Source organism: Hippocampus zosterae, chromosome 13 (genome assembly GCF_025434085.1).
Source record: "Hippocampus zosterae strain Florida chromosome 13, ASM2543408v3, whole genome shotgun sequence".
In the NCBI taxonomy this organism is placed as follows: Eukaryota; Metazoa; Chordata; class Actinopteri; order Syngnathiformes; family Syngnathidae; genus Hippocampus; species Hippocampus zosterae.
Genome location: NC_067463.1, coordinates 16,786,459 through 16,800,320, shown reverse-complemented (window position 1 = coordinate 16,800,320; position 13,862 = coordinate 16,786,459). Strand labels below are relative to the sequence as shown.

At 42.3% G+C, this 13,862-nt stretch overlaps 1 protein-coding gene and 1 long non-coding RNA gene across 2 annotated transcripts in view; one reads left to right on the top strand and one right to left on the bottom strand.

The window, feature by feature from the left end:
* The window catches only part of LOC127613356 (transmembrane channel-like protein 7), a 249,308-nt gene that overhangs the window by 130,693 nt on the left and 104,753 nt on the right, over nt 1-13,862 (top strand). The gene's annotated exons all lie outside the window — the stretch shown is intronic.
* On the bottom strand, nt 3,474-7,240 carry LOC127613395 (uncharacterized). Its single transcript, XR_007966171.1, has 3 exons — nt 7,002-7,240; nt 5,540-5,782; nt 3,474-3,950 (listed from the first exon to the last, which is right to left on the bottom strand). It is a non-coding gene; the product is annotated as an uncharacterized LOC127613395 (long non-coding RNA).

Here is a 13,862-nt window from a genome sequence, read left to right as displayed (position 1 = left end):
GGTAGAGAGCATGCCGAATTCCTGGAAAAGATTTGATCATCACTGTGATGATTTAACTGTTCCACCATTGTTGTTATAAATTCCTGAAATTCATTGTATGGAAGATATATTTCATGACCTCGGGGGTTGCGATAGTTTGGATTCCTTGGATCTAACCGTCCCCATAGCAGTCTGAGATTTACAATATATTCCAGTGTATTTACTGTATTAGGACATTGTTTTCTGAAAACATATGCATTTCTAATTACTTCTACAAATTCAGACAAAATATTCTTTTTGTTGCATTAATTCAAAGCTTTTCTTTTTAACTTCCACACGAGTTCAGTTACTGTGATGTACTGTAATTGTTGTCTAATTTGGAACTCAACAAAAATATTTGGGAAAAATATTGGGAAAATAAAACGTTGTACTCCGGACTCGGAGAGCGAATCCTCCACAACCTTCAATATTATACAAAAACACAACTTGGGAGGAACAATTTTGAATTGTGTTGGTCAAATAAACACTCCAATTGCTAATATACTTTAAGTAATTTTGTTCTGAAGGCCCGTGGGCAGATAAGCCTGGCATGGCAGTACATAATGGCTGAAACGTGATTTGACACCAAAATAAATAAATAAAATATAACGTAGACATTTTCACAGCTATTAAACCAGGGTTAGGAATTTGAGAGAATAAACTGCTATTTCGGAATAGAAAAATAAATAAATATAATTTCATTTAACAAATATTTGAATTGAGGTTGAGTGTTAGCTCCTGTGCATGCTTTACAACCACCTGACAATATGGGAGGGACATCAGCTCAGTGAACAGCTAACGTGTATTTTTGTGTGCATCCTGTACACACATCTTTGTTTAGGGCCAGCGCATTATTGCTTTGCTTTAATTCAGAAAACATATCTAAAAAAATTATAGACTGTGTGTGAGATTGCATGTATAAAGGGCAGCTTGCATCCCCTTCACCTTGAAGACCGCATTCATTTGTTGCATGTTATCAAAAACAAAAGTGACTTCATATATTGTTTACTGTATACTTTATGTATCAATTAATTTACATGTTCACTTGTTAACCTGATGGTTGTAAACATTTCTTTGAAATTGTTTCCTGCGCAGTTAATAAGGATCTAATAATTGCGATTATTTGACTGAAGTATTGCAATATTAACTAAATGTCAAAATATAATTAAAATATGATTTCATAACTGACTCATTTACAGTATAGGAGGTTTGAAGCTATTTTCACCAAACGACTCCCCGTTTAAAAAAAAAAAAAAAAAGAATTCTGAAAGAGCAGCTTGTGGGAAAATGGCCTTTATCCGACACTGGCTGAGACCTCTGACATTAGCAGGTGTCTTGAAAGGAAAACAAATACTTAACAGTTATCTGTGTTTGTCTCCCTCTCTTTGTGCCTTTTCCACACGATGCAAGCTTTTCTTTCTTCCATTCCCGCGGTCCCTCCCTCTCCCATTAAACCAGTTTCTCTATCGGCCCGGTCCATGCGGTTTTCCCGTCAGCGCACCCATGCAGGTTGGTCTGCATGGTCCGTTGTGTTGTTTAATATGCACGGCCCATTCTTGCTTTATTATCATCCCACTGGTGACGGAGGCCCTTTCTTTGGGCAGACAATGGGCGGCGGCGTGACAGAGAGCACGGTGGTCATGTCCCATTTGCCACCCCATGCTATCTCTCTATCCTGCCCCCCTTCTCACCCGCCGTCTGCTTTTCAATAGCACCCTAATACTGTTACAGGAGGGAAAGACCTGGGAGCCTTCAATATGCCCCAAGGCTCTGGGGCCACTGCTATATACATACTATTAGCATAATTATAGCCTGAGAGAGGGAGAGAAAATGCAGATGGACAGAAAAAGAGAGACAGAGGGGAAGCAAAGGTGCAATATGACTGTCATCCCTCTTCGACCCACCCCCCCACTCCCCAATGCATGCGCGCTCACACACACACACACTCACACACACACAGCCACAATTCTCAAAAAGGGATATTTTAAATAGCTTTCCTGCTCAATTTGTTCTGACCTCATCTAGAGTCGGCCTATCGTTAATTCCGGGACATGTGGGTGGGCATCTCTCCTGATGGCACCATGGTTGCCTGACTTTGAACTTGAACTTGGGCCCTATGGTTGGAATGGAATTGATGAGCGCTCCCCCTGGGACTCCAAGCTGGTAAGTGCAGCTGTGTTCCAGTAGCTTGTTTAAATGTCACCATTGTTTCATGCTCTCTTCTCGTTGCTCATTTGTCTTATTCATGTTTTTAAACGTGTGCCGGATTAAATGTTCAGCCTCAAGAGTGAATATTTGTAGGTTTAACAAACTGGATATTATTGTCTGGATGCACTTATTTTGTTTACCTCAATCGTAAAAAAACCCAAAAACAAATCAACAGCAGTTAAAAAAAAATAAAGTCATATTGTCCTTCTGGTCCTTTTCCGACATGCTTGCCAGTTTGATTACCATTCCTATCTCGCCTCGATTACAATCAATCTCAGCGCATACAATGTTCAGTGCATTTATAGGAATAATTTGCTGCATCAAAAATGCTTGTTTTCAACAACACCATAACACCAGCACAGCACTGTGCAACTTACAACAGCTCCGCAGAGCAATGTGCTGATCTGTCCTCCGCCCACTGCATACAGTACACAGTATTTCATAGGAAATCGCACCATAGCAATGGAAAAAGCAAACTTTTCAATACCCCAAGCCCAGTCATCCAGTTTTAGGGGCGGCTTTAAAGCATGTCACAAGACCTCATGCATAGTAAACAGTGCGGCCTCCATGGCTGACTGGTGAGCAATTTGCCTCGTAGATTGCCTGGCCCCGGGGCCTTGGTGCTATGTTTATGTATGAGCCCTGCTATTTCATATGTATCGGCCCCAGATCATTTTCAACTCCCAACCCCTCCTTGTTTTGTTTTGTTTTTTTCCTCCAGCAGAACTGATGGCATACACAGACACACAAGCATGCTATGAAACGCATGCAGGAAAACATACACATTAATACACACACCCGGGCAGACACATAACATAAACATTAAGAGTGATGACCTGCACAAGGGGTGACACAGTCCCAGCAGATTACACTATTGTCAATACAAATAGAAATTTACTCTACATGTTTCGCTGTTGCGCCTGCCGCTTACCGTGACAGTTTTGCTTTGCAGGGTGACTGGAGATATATTAGGAACATGTTGTCTGTGATGGCGTTTTCAAATCTGCCTCACCGTGGCTGTTTCAGTCCACCTCTCGCGCTCCAGCAAACAACATCCGATTTTTCGAGGCACATGCTGTGACCGTGTTGCTTACTTTGTCAACCCAGCTGTGCCTGCCTTTTATTGAAATACAGTAAGTACAGCAATCATAACATGTGGATGTAGTTTTCTTCAGAAATTTTCCAGATCTTATCGGCACATGCCACTGCAACCCATGCAGAGACACAATTATACGACTGAATACAGGTAAGATTACAAAGATGAACATTTATTCACTCTTTGTCAGTCACTTATATACGCCTCGGCTTTATTTTTTCCATATGTGTTCTCATTTCACTGCAAGGACGCTGATAGTTTTGTCTTTTTCTTCTCCAGTTCATGTAAACTTGATCAGGTTTTAACCGTGCGCAAAGCCCTTCTTCAAACTGGCAAAGGGCTGCTCCACAGAGGAACATCTTTGGGAATGTTTACACCATCCAAAGTCAGGCTGAGAATGTCCTCTATGTGTCAGCTAAGGGTGAAGAATCTCTAAAGGGCCCAAAATGTAATGGGTTTCACAGGACACAATTTGTTTGATATGAAATGATCCTCGGCAGACACAAAGTGGCCTCCATTAGGAGCCAAGCAGATTAGCGCGGTCCTCTGAGGGTCCGTGGCTCAGTGTCAGTGGTGGAGGACCCTTCTTATCTTTCATTAAGCGCACACAGCAGGGCGGATTCACCAGCTATGGGGGAGGAATAGGGAGGGAAAGCGAGGGAGAGAGAGAGAGAAAAGAGGATGGGAATCAGCGATTTATAGCGGTTAAAAAATAATTTCCACATATCACAGCCTCATCTCACACAGTGCTGGAAGTGAAGGAGCCTTGGGGAATGGAAGCATCTTTCTTTTTTTTTTTTTTTTTTTTACCAAATGCCAAAAGTGACCAGCAGGCACTGAGGGAATGAGGCTGAACATAAACACACAAAAAAGACAAAACAACATATGTGCACATAAACAGTTATACTGTGAGTGAATAAACGAATAAGGGAAGTCATTTCATACACATTTTGTTCCGTTTTACAATGATGTACACGCAATAAAATGGTGCTCAAATGCTGTTACTCTGCGAGCAACCCCTTGAAAAAAAAAAATCTGCAAATTCAACGCACTAAAGTATTGTTCTGTTTTGATATTTGGATGCAACTATCATTTTCATTACTTTAAATTGCTTTTCAATTGCCAGTTTTAAACCATCTGCACTGAAAAATCACATTACCGGACTGAACTTCAAAATTGTAAGACTGGAAATACATTCATTCATTCATTCATCTTCCGTACCGCTTGATCCTCACTAGGGTCGCGGGGGGTGCTGGAGCCTATCCCAGCTGCCTCCGGGCAGTAGGCGGGGGACACCCTGAATCGGTTACCAGCCAATCGCAGGGCACACATAGACGAACAACCATCCACGCTCACACTCACACCTAGGGACAATTTAGAGTCTTCAATCAGCCTGCCATGCATATTTTTGGAATGTGGGAGGAAACCGGAGCACCCGGAGAAAACCCACGCAGGCCCGGGGAGAACATGCAAACTCCACACAGGGAGGCCGGAGCTGGAATCGAACCCGGACCCTCTGCACTGTGAAGCCGACGTGCTAACCACTGGACTACCATTTTCCGAATAAAATCATGAAAAGGGAATTTTTAAAAAAACATTTATTGCTCAACAGTACAACAAATGTATAATATTATAAAATAACTATTCAGTGAGCTCATAAAAATTGAGCCCTGAGGAATAATCAATCAGCCTTAAAACCTAAACATTTTTTAGTTCATTGTTATTGTTAACATCACTGCTACTTGCAAATGTGCAGCATAAAATAATGATGCGATTGATTGATGAAGTGCTGCTTTGGTCCGGTCGATGCATGGTTTGACGTTTAACGTTTACATGGCCTGGCTATGCAAACTCTGTTCGCATTTTCATGCGCTCCACATCACTTGCACTGTACTTGTTCAAATGATTCAACAGGTTTGTTGCGCTGCCTTTCACAATGGCTTTGTTAACCCCACATCGCTTTGGAGATATCGGCACATAAACATTAGTGAGAAAGATGAAAATAACTTAATATTTGGAAGAATAATTTCCCACTCAGATCCTGCCCCACCGCCTACAAGATTTTCATGGAAAAAGGTTGGATAGTTTTTCAGTTAGGTTGGTAACCCACATCCTGTTCATATCTTCCAAATCAAATACATAACTCCGCCTCTGTCTTAAAGGTTGAAGTGAAACTCAGGTATTCACCAACCAGTGGGTTTCTATTTTCACACGTACACGTACGCGACGGTGATGACAGGATTCCATGCTGGTCAAGGGGCTAATCTGTTTGTTAATGGTCGTTGTATGCTAATTACTGTCTCTGTTCACCAGAGGCCTCTCCTGGCCAGTCACCAACTTATCCAGCCTCTGAATGGCCACTCACTCGTCTCTGTACCGAGGGGATCCTGTGAGAGGGGGGACTTTACAGTGATGCTGAAATTGGCCTTGGAATCCTGGTCTGTTGCTGGAACATGTTTTCTGTGAAGCAGATGAGGGAGAAAGACGGGGTGGAAAGACAGAAATGTGAGACAGGGAGCGTTTCCATGTGTTTCACTGTGTGTGTGTGTGTCTTGAAACGATCGCGCATGAGCTCGCCCGACTAGATGTGTGCAAGCGGCAGAGGACAAGGGTGGAAAGGAAAACAAGGCCTGAATGTGGGCCAAGTCGACCACTCCACAAGCTCAAAGGCAGCAGTAATCCAGTGTTGACATGGTAATAGCCATGAGCTTAGTGTCAATTAGATAGAAACAATATGCTCACTCTGCTGGAGTAAGTGGATAGTACCTATTAAGTCGAGCAAAGCAAGCAATAGTTTTAGGCTGCAAATAAATAAGGCTGTGAATCTGATACTTTGCCACCGAGTGTGTCTGGATCTATTTTCTTCTTCATTCAGAGAAATTATGTTTTGTCTTTTTTCTACCAATTTGGAATTCAAACTCTGACTTCAAAGCCATCCGTGTTTTATCAGCATTTCATTCTACCCTGAGGGTGAGTGGCCTTATTATATTTCAGTCACTCACAATGCATTTCTGGGCCATCACAATCTCCAACCACATCGAAGCACCAGCATACAGTTTGGCAAAAGAGGCCACACACAAAGGGGTTGAAACCATCTTTGGCCCTTGAGCCATATGAGGGTGGTGTCCATGTACAATGTGTGCGTGTATCTTGGTGTAAATGGCTACTCTGGTCTTATAACAATGCCATGGCACCAGCTGAGGCCAAAGAGTGAAAAGGGGATGGGATCAGGTGACTGCTTGATGCCTCCACTGTGCAAAAAGAAAGAAAGCTATAGTCAATCTATGAGAGCCATCAACCACTGGTGCTTCAGAGCTAAAAAACAAAACAAAAAAAAACCACCTTCAAAAGATGTGTTAGTTAAAATCTTCTGTATGCACTCTAATCCCAACCACACAAGGATCTGGCTGTGATCAGCAGTCAATTTTTAGCTCAAGAAAATTTGTGACCCCTCTTTTCATCTGCGACTTTAGCGCAGATTTTTGCCACGTTATTTCTAAATTAAACTGAAGCAGAATCATCAAGCATCAAGGCAAGGTTCAAACGAACAATTGCATTCCAACTGCAAATGTTCATTCTTATTATAAGAAAACATTTCATAGCCAAAAGTGTGTGTCCTATGAGTTCGTATCAGGTTTACAAACGTTTCCATTGATTAACAGTCAGACTTTTTAAATACCTTCCTCCCTGTGACACCAATGGAAATCCCTGTTTTTGTTTCTTTCACACTGTATTAATGAGTAGCGAGTCAAAAAGCATTCTGCCACATTATGCATCAAAGCACTGCAGTGATATTTTAGACAGGAACAAGTCACACACACACACACACACACACACACACACACACACACACACACACACACACACACACACACACTCTCTCTCTCGCTCTCTCTCAGACACACACACACACACACACTCACAGTGCAGAAGTGCATAGTCCGATTCTGTTTCTCCGCGTAATCCGGTGTCCTACAAATTCTACAAACATACAACGTAGGCAAATTAATCACTCTAAATTGTCCTACAGTGTGATTGAGAGTGTGAATGGTTTTTCGTCTGTGTGTGCCCAGCGATTGTGTCCTCCGCCTATGACCCAAAGTCAGCTGGAATAGGCTCCAACATGCCCTCGACCCTCGTGACTGGAAAGCGGTTGGATGGATGAATGTGTGTGTGTGTGTGTGTGTGTCTAGCTTCAGATATTGCCCAACAATATCACTTTAACTAAATATTACTAAAATAATATAAATAAAGGTGAATCCAGCCACGAGAAATGTTCTTACTTTGTTTTGTTATGCACCTGTGGATTTTGTAGGCTCCCTGTGAGGTGGGAGTCAGCACCCTCTCCTGGTTGCCAGGTGATTCACCTGAAGATGGTTTGACCAGAATGGAGGCAGCCTGGATATAAGGGAGGCTGGTGCCAACAGTCTCTTTCTCTCTTCTCTCCCAAGATTCCCTGCTGTGCTATGTGACCGCACATTTTTATGTAGTCAGCTGCCATCTACACTGGTACTTTTGTTTCTTTGTCCGGCACTGATCATTTGAGATAAATATCGTAATATTGTGAGCGTTGTGTGGACTCCCCCCATTTGTTTGGCTGCGCTTGAGCCAGGTGGCCATAACCATTTACACTTGTGGAACTCTGTCTGGGTATTTTAACTCCTCGATAGTAAAATAAAAATTGACACATGCCACCTGGATTGTCAAGGGAGTATAAAAAAAAAAGGAGTGCCAGAGCGCGCTGTCGTTGCCCCAATTTGGGATTGGGGACGCAGTGCGACTAAAGCGTCAGGCACTACAGATGGAATCAGTTCAAGCATGAGCTGCTGATTGGTTTATAAAATAGGGTGTGTTACAAAATTAATGGGAGTAGAGTGCAGCATGCCTCTCTGAACACCACCCTCAGGGTCATGTTAGGTCATCGGAGTGACTTCCCGAACTCACCCTAGATACAGGAATGCACTGTAGAAGTCCGACAAACTGGCATGCCTATGTGCCGAGTCGGTAGGAACAACGTTCCCATCAAAGGAACTGCAATGAAATTAAGTCACAACTTGCTAATTTCTCAACTCTTTTTTTTGTCAACAACTTAATATGTATGTGTAGAACATTTGAAAAAACAATTCCATTTTGTTTTCATCTCTTCCCAGGACCCTTGTCACAACTGTGTCTGTTGCAGAACCATCAACCACAATATGCCCGCATCTTATGTTTTTGGTTTTCTTGCACTCATGGAATGGACTGACAAGTTTGCTCTTCATAGGTTAGCGTCAATGTAGGCACAAAGCTCAAAAAGAGTGTTGTATGTACCCACGTTCGTATCGATGGGTGCCAACATGTGTATGTGGATGCCAAGAAGACTGTTCTGGTTCAAGCTTGCCTTTGGTCCCCTGATCACTAACACTCATAACTCTCCACTAGCATTGTTCCTACAGCATTCAAAACAGCAGCCATCACCATCTCCTATTTCGATCAGAAATCTCAGAAAAGACTGCTGCTTCCCAGCTCCCGTCCCGCATTATCAACAATAATCACAACAAAGAATTTCATTCTGGTCCCATGAACAGACTCTCATTTTTTTGTTAACTTTTCTTTTGCTGGCGGCGCGGACACTCACAGCGGCTCCACTTGTTTTGTGTTGAGAGGGAAGAAATGTCATCTGTGCTGTATGTTTCACATACTGTACATTTGACAATAACGTTTAATCCAATCCAATCCAAAGACTCAAAAACATTGGCACTACACGCACACACACACACACACACACACACACACACACACACATACACACACATTCAATGGTTCAATTCTTACCTGTCCAGCTGAACCAGATTGTTCAGTTGAAATCTTTCGACCCCCTTCCATTCCCCTGTTTGTTCTGGTGTCCTCCGGGGTCTTGGGAGCTCTGATCTTGATCTTCTTCATCCTGCTTCACGGAAATATTCGCCCAAAATTTAACTGACCCTTTCACTGTGATGTGGATGACACCCAGCTCGACCTCTCCACCAATCCTACTACTTCTCTGACCTTCACCGTAGATGCTGATCCAATTTTCAACAACTCAACAGTGATAAAGCCGAAATCCTACAGATACGTCCACTCCAGCCAAAATTGACAGTTTTTCTATTTCTTCTAAGTTCTTCTGTTTCTCCCTCCCCTAGGGTTAAGAGTTTGGACGTCATCCTTGACAGCACACTCTCTTCTCAACCGCGCGTAAACATCAACTGCTCTGCATACTTTTATTGATGTAACATTAATCGGCTCCATCCTTCCCACACCCCTCGCACTGCAGCTGTCCTTGTCATTGCCTTGTCACTTCCTGCCTAGATTACTGCACCTCTCTTCTGTATGCCCCCACCCCACCTCTCTTGAAGTGACTACAAAAATTACACTTCTCCAGAACTCTGCTGCTCGGATTATCACAAGGACCCCTCCACCCATCACATCACTTCAGCCTTGCAACTACTCCACTGGCTCTTTGTGTGGCATGCAATATAACATACTGATCTGCACTTTCAAGACCATCAATAAGCTTCCCCTACCATATCTTCATATCGCTACACACCCTCTCGCTTGTTCAGATCGTTGCCCTCTCTTCACCTAACTGTCCCTTTTGCCTGTTTTCTTTTAATTGTATGCTTGTACAGTGACCTTGAAAAGTGTCTATAAATATCCATCCATTTTCTAATCCTTTTATCCTCACGAGTGTCGCGGGTGTGCTGAAACCCATCCCAGCTGTCTTCGGGCAGTCGGTGGTAGGACACCCTGAACTGGTCAGCAGCCAATCGCAGGGCACACATAGACAAACAACCGTTCAGACTCACAATCACACCTAGGGACAATTTTGAGCGTTCCCTTAACGCGCCATGCATGTTTTCGGAATGTGGTAGGGAACCGGAGTACCTGGAGAAAACCCATGCAGGCACGGGGAGAACATGCCAACTCCACAAAGGAAGGCCGGAGACGGAATCAAACCCTTCACCTCTGGACTGTGAGGCCAACACGCTAAGCAGTCGACCCCCGTGCCGCCTGCCTCAAAATCAGGTGAATTATGATTAAAACAAAAAGAATAAGTAATGTAGGCATATGGCACAAAACAAAGGCAAAATTGTTGTCAGACTTGTTGAAGAATGAGAGAAATAATTCAAAAAGTGGATTTACGAGACTGACAATTACAATATGGGGATGGCACGCTTTCTGTTACATTACTAATTGAATACATTGACCTGATTGCATATAAATCATTGCACGTTAACGAGCATTTTTAAAACAGAGACCTCGATTAGAGCTTTCCTAATAAATTGTTACTGCATGAGCCTAGGAAAGAAAACAAACAAACAAACAAACAAAAACTCATGGGACAGACTCAACAAATCCAAAGGATAAAAGTAAATCCTGGCGAAATAAAAGAAATGCTTTTTTGCAAATCCATCCCTTTAATTTTCCATCCATCCAATTCTCTTTTTTTTAATCAAAATACATTTTTCACACACTCCAAACGTGTTGTTTTCTTTAAAAAAAAGACCAAAAAAAAAACAGTTCACTCTTGTCGCAAACCACATCCAAATCACTTTCCATTGCTTCTGAGCTTTCCATTTGCTTCCTCTCTGCAAGCAGAGGTCCTTTCAAATGAAAGGGGGACAGAGTGCAGATGGTCAGAATAAAATGCAGACCAAGAGATGGGAATGGCAATGGGATGATTATATGTGAGCAGGTCTTAATGACTTCTCTCCCTCGGACTCTTCGTTGCGTATTATCAGACCAAATAGCAGGCTGCCATGCATGGGGGGTCTCATCCAATCGAATTTCTTCCTTACAAAGAGAACGGTTGCACTTTGCACAAGAGCAGATCCGTCCAATCAGAATGAAGGGGATTTTAAGCTTGGATGCAAAGATGATATGCCCCACTCAAAGAGTGGCTGTATTTATCTGCAATCCAAAATGTGCTGCCAATTTTCTTCAAAATATGCAAGGGGCCACTGGTGCACACGCACACAAGGTCCAGATCATCAAAGCCATTTCAATACAATCCTGCATTCATGATTTGCCCAGGCCTGTGACTCAGACCCTATCTTGGAACATTATGTTATGAGCTCCAATTTTATTTCCAAGGCTTCAGTCTTAAAACAAGGTCACTTGTTTCCTGTATTCTCTTGAAAACCAGGGAAGCCAAAGTTCACTGCCAGTGCCTGTTCTCCTTTCTATTCTGAAATTATAGGGGATTTCAGTGAGGTCACCACACTGCTATATGAATAATAGATTTTAATTGATTTAACCTGGCCCTTAAGTGGGCTAAAACGCAAGCCCTGTCACTTTCAGAGGGCAGCAAGAGAGGAGCATGGTCCAGCACACATCTTTAAAAGCCCCTTGACGTGAGTCCTGGATGAAATATTTATACTGTAGTGTAGACTGACCTCCAATTGCAAACCCACATTTTGATCCGCAATTGATTTCTGACAAGGCAATTGGGGCGAGACAAAATGCGGGTATATGTAATGTCCAGCTAACCCTTCAACGACATATTATTGCACAAAGTTGAGCTGACAGTCAAGTTGTTAAAGCATCACAAGAGCCATTTTCAACATTTTCCTGAATTTCTCAGCGATTTTGAATTCATTTGGTGCTGGACCAATGAACAGCGGTCATTCTACTTCCAGTTCTCAGATAGGTGGTGTCGTGAAAGTCAAAGGTGATGTTATTCTGGAACAGAAATGGGCAATTGAGTTTCTTGACTCATATCAAACGCGTTGTGGTAAGAAAAACTTTTTTTATACCTCCTCACCAAACAGTCGCCATATTAGAATCATGCAAGTACATTCTTCTGGCATTTGACAATCCAGAGTAGTCCAATAAATTGCAAAAGGAAAAAAATCTATATTTCCGCACCTTCATTGTCAGCGGGAGCATACTTCGCTCAGGTCAATCGGCATTGTGCTTGGTTATTTAAAACTCGTTCGTCATCACGCTCTTCCATGAATACCTATGAAATGCCTGTCCTTGAAATGCTCTTTCACTGATATTTGAAAAGGCATTCTCAGCTTTTGTGCATTCAGCTTGATACACATATGGCATTTGAATTGGATGAAATGTTTTACTTCATGCTTACGCTCATCTTCCAAGAGCTCACATGCCCTTACCTTACCATGTCAAGTGTCTCACAACAATTTTGTACAGGTATGTGGAAACCCACAAACATGGAAAACAACTTGATCGTACAGTTGAAAAAGTCAACTTTTGAAGAGAACAGCTGTGACATTTTGCTGTCAGACAAAACAAAACTCAAGAACGTTTCAAACCAGGAAATTAGCTTCGTATTAAGAACAGCATTTATTTTGGAATTCAAAGGAGCATTGTTTTGTTGCACAAACTCTGAGTTCTTTGTTCTTCTAATTGAAAGAGAATGTGTGAATCTACATTTTCATTGTATTTCAAAATGGCGTAACTCATACAAACTTAAGATAACGGATAGAATTTACTCAAAGCATGTTCACTCTGAACGTATGACGTACGGCCCTTGTTGATCACAGGTATGATCACAGTGAAAAATAAAAATATTATTTTGAACAAATTTGAGACATTTGAGAATGCGTTTGTTAAAAACAGAAAAAAAGTGCATACAAATTCAAGACAAAAGTTTTTGTAACTGTACGGTAGAGGCTCTGTCGAACCCCTGAGATCGACTCACCACACCCCTAGGGCTGGATTGAACCAGGTTGAGAACCACTGGTTTGGAGTGTTCAATGCATGTGTTTGGAAAGTGGGAGGAAACCAGAGTACCCGGTGAAAACCCACGCAGGCACGGGGACAACAAGCAAACTCCAGACAGGAAGAAGGCCAGAGCTGGAATCGAACCCACGGCATCTGCGGGCCGCCCAATCCCAATTAACTTTTGAAAACCAAGTTTTGACATCCAACTTCAATAATTTCAAACTGAAAGCTGCTTCCCCAAGAAATGATCTTCATCCTGTATCATTTTCCAAGCAAATGTACCAACACTTATCGGACCGGAAGAAAGAAAGGTAGTGTTGACAGCATTACCGACTCCAGGCTGGTTTGTAGGTCGTTGGCGTAACAATAGATTCAATGGTCATGCAAGTATGAGGGCTCCCAATTGTTATTTCCTTTATTTTTAGGAGGTGCTGCTTGGTACAAATATTGTGTTGTTAAATTGCAGCAGCCACAACTGCTTTTTGAAATGATGATGACAGGACATGTGTCGTGCACATGTGCTCTTGTTTAAAGCTGCAACACCTTTCGGTTCATTTACCAATCATTTGGGAATTTTACAGTTGACATGACATTTTCTGCTTCATTCCTGTTAGAGAAGTCCCTTTGTAAAGACACGGTGGTGGAAATGAGCATAATATGTCATCTATTAACTTTTTGTGAACTCTGGTGGGAAAAGCTATTTCCTGCAAACTACTCATTAATGTGATATCATCAGTCCAGGGGATATTTAACACTGCGCTGCTTCAAGAGCCCAGGCTTCTCTAAGAGCTGATGAGTTTCTTCCGAATGACGAAACAAAATGATCATGAAA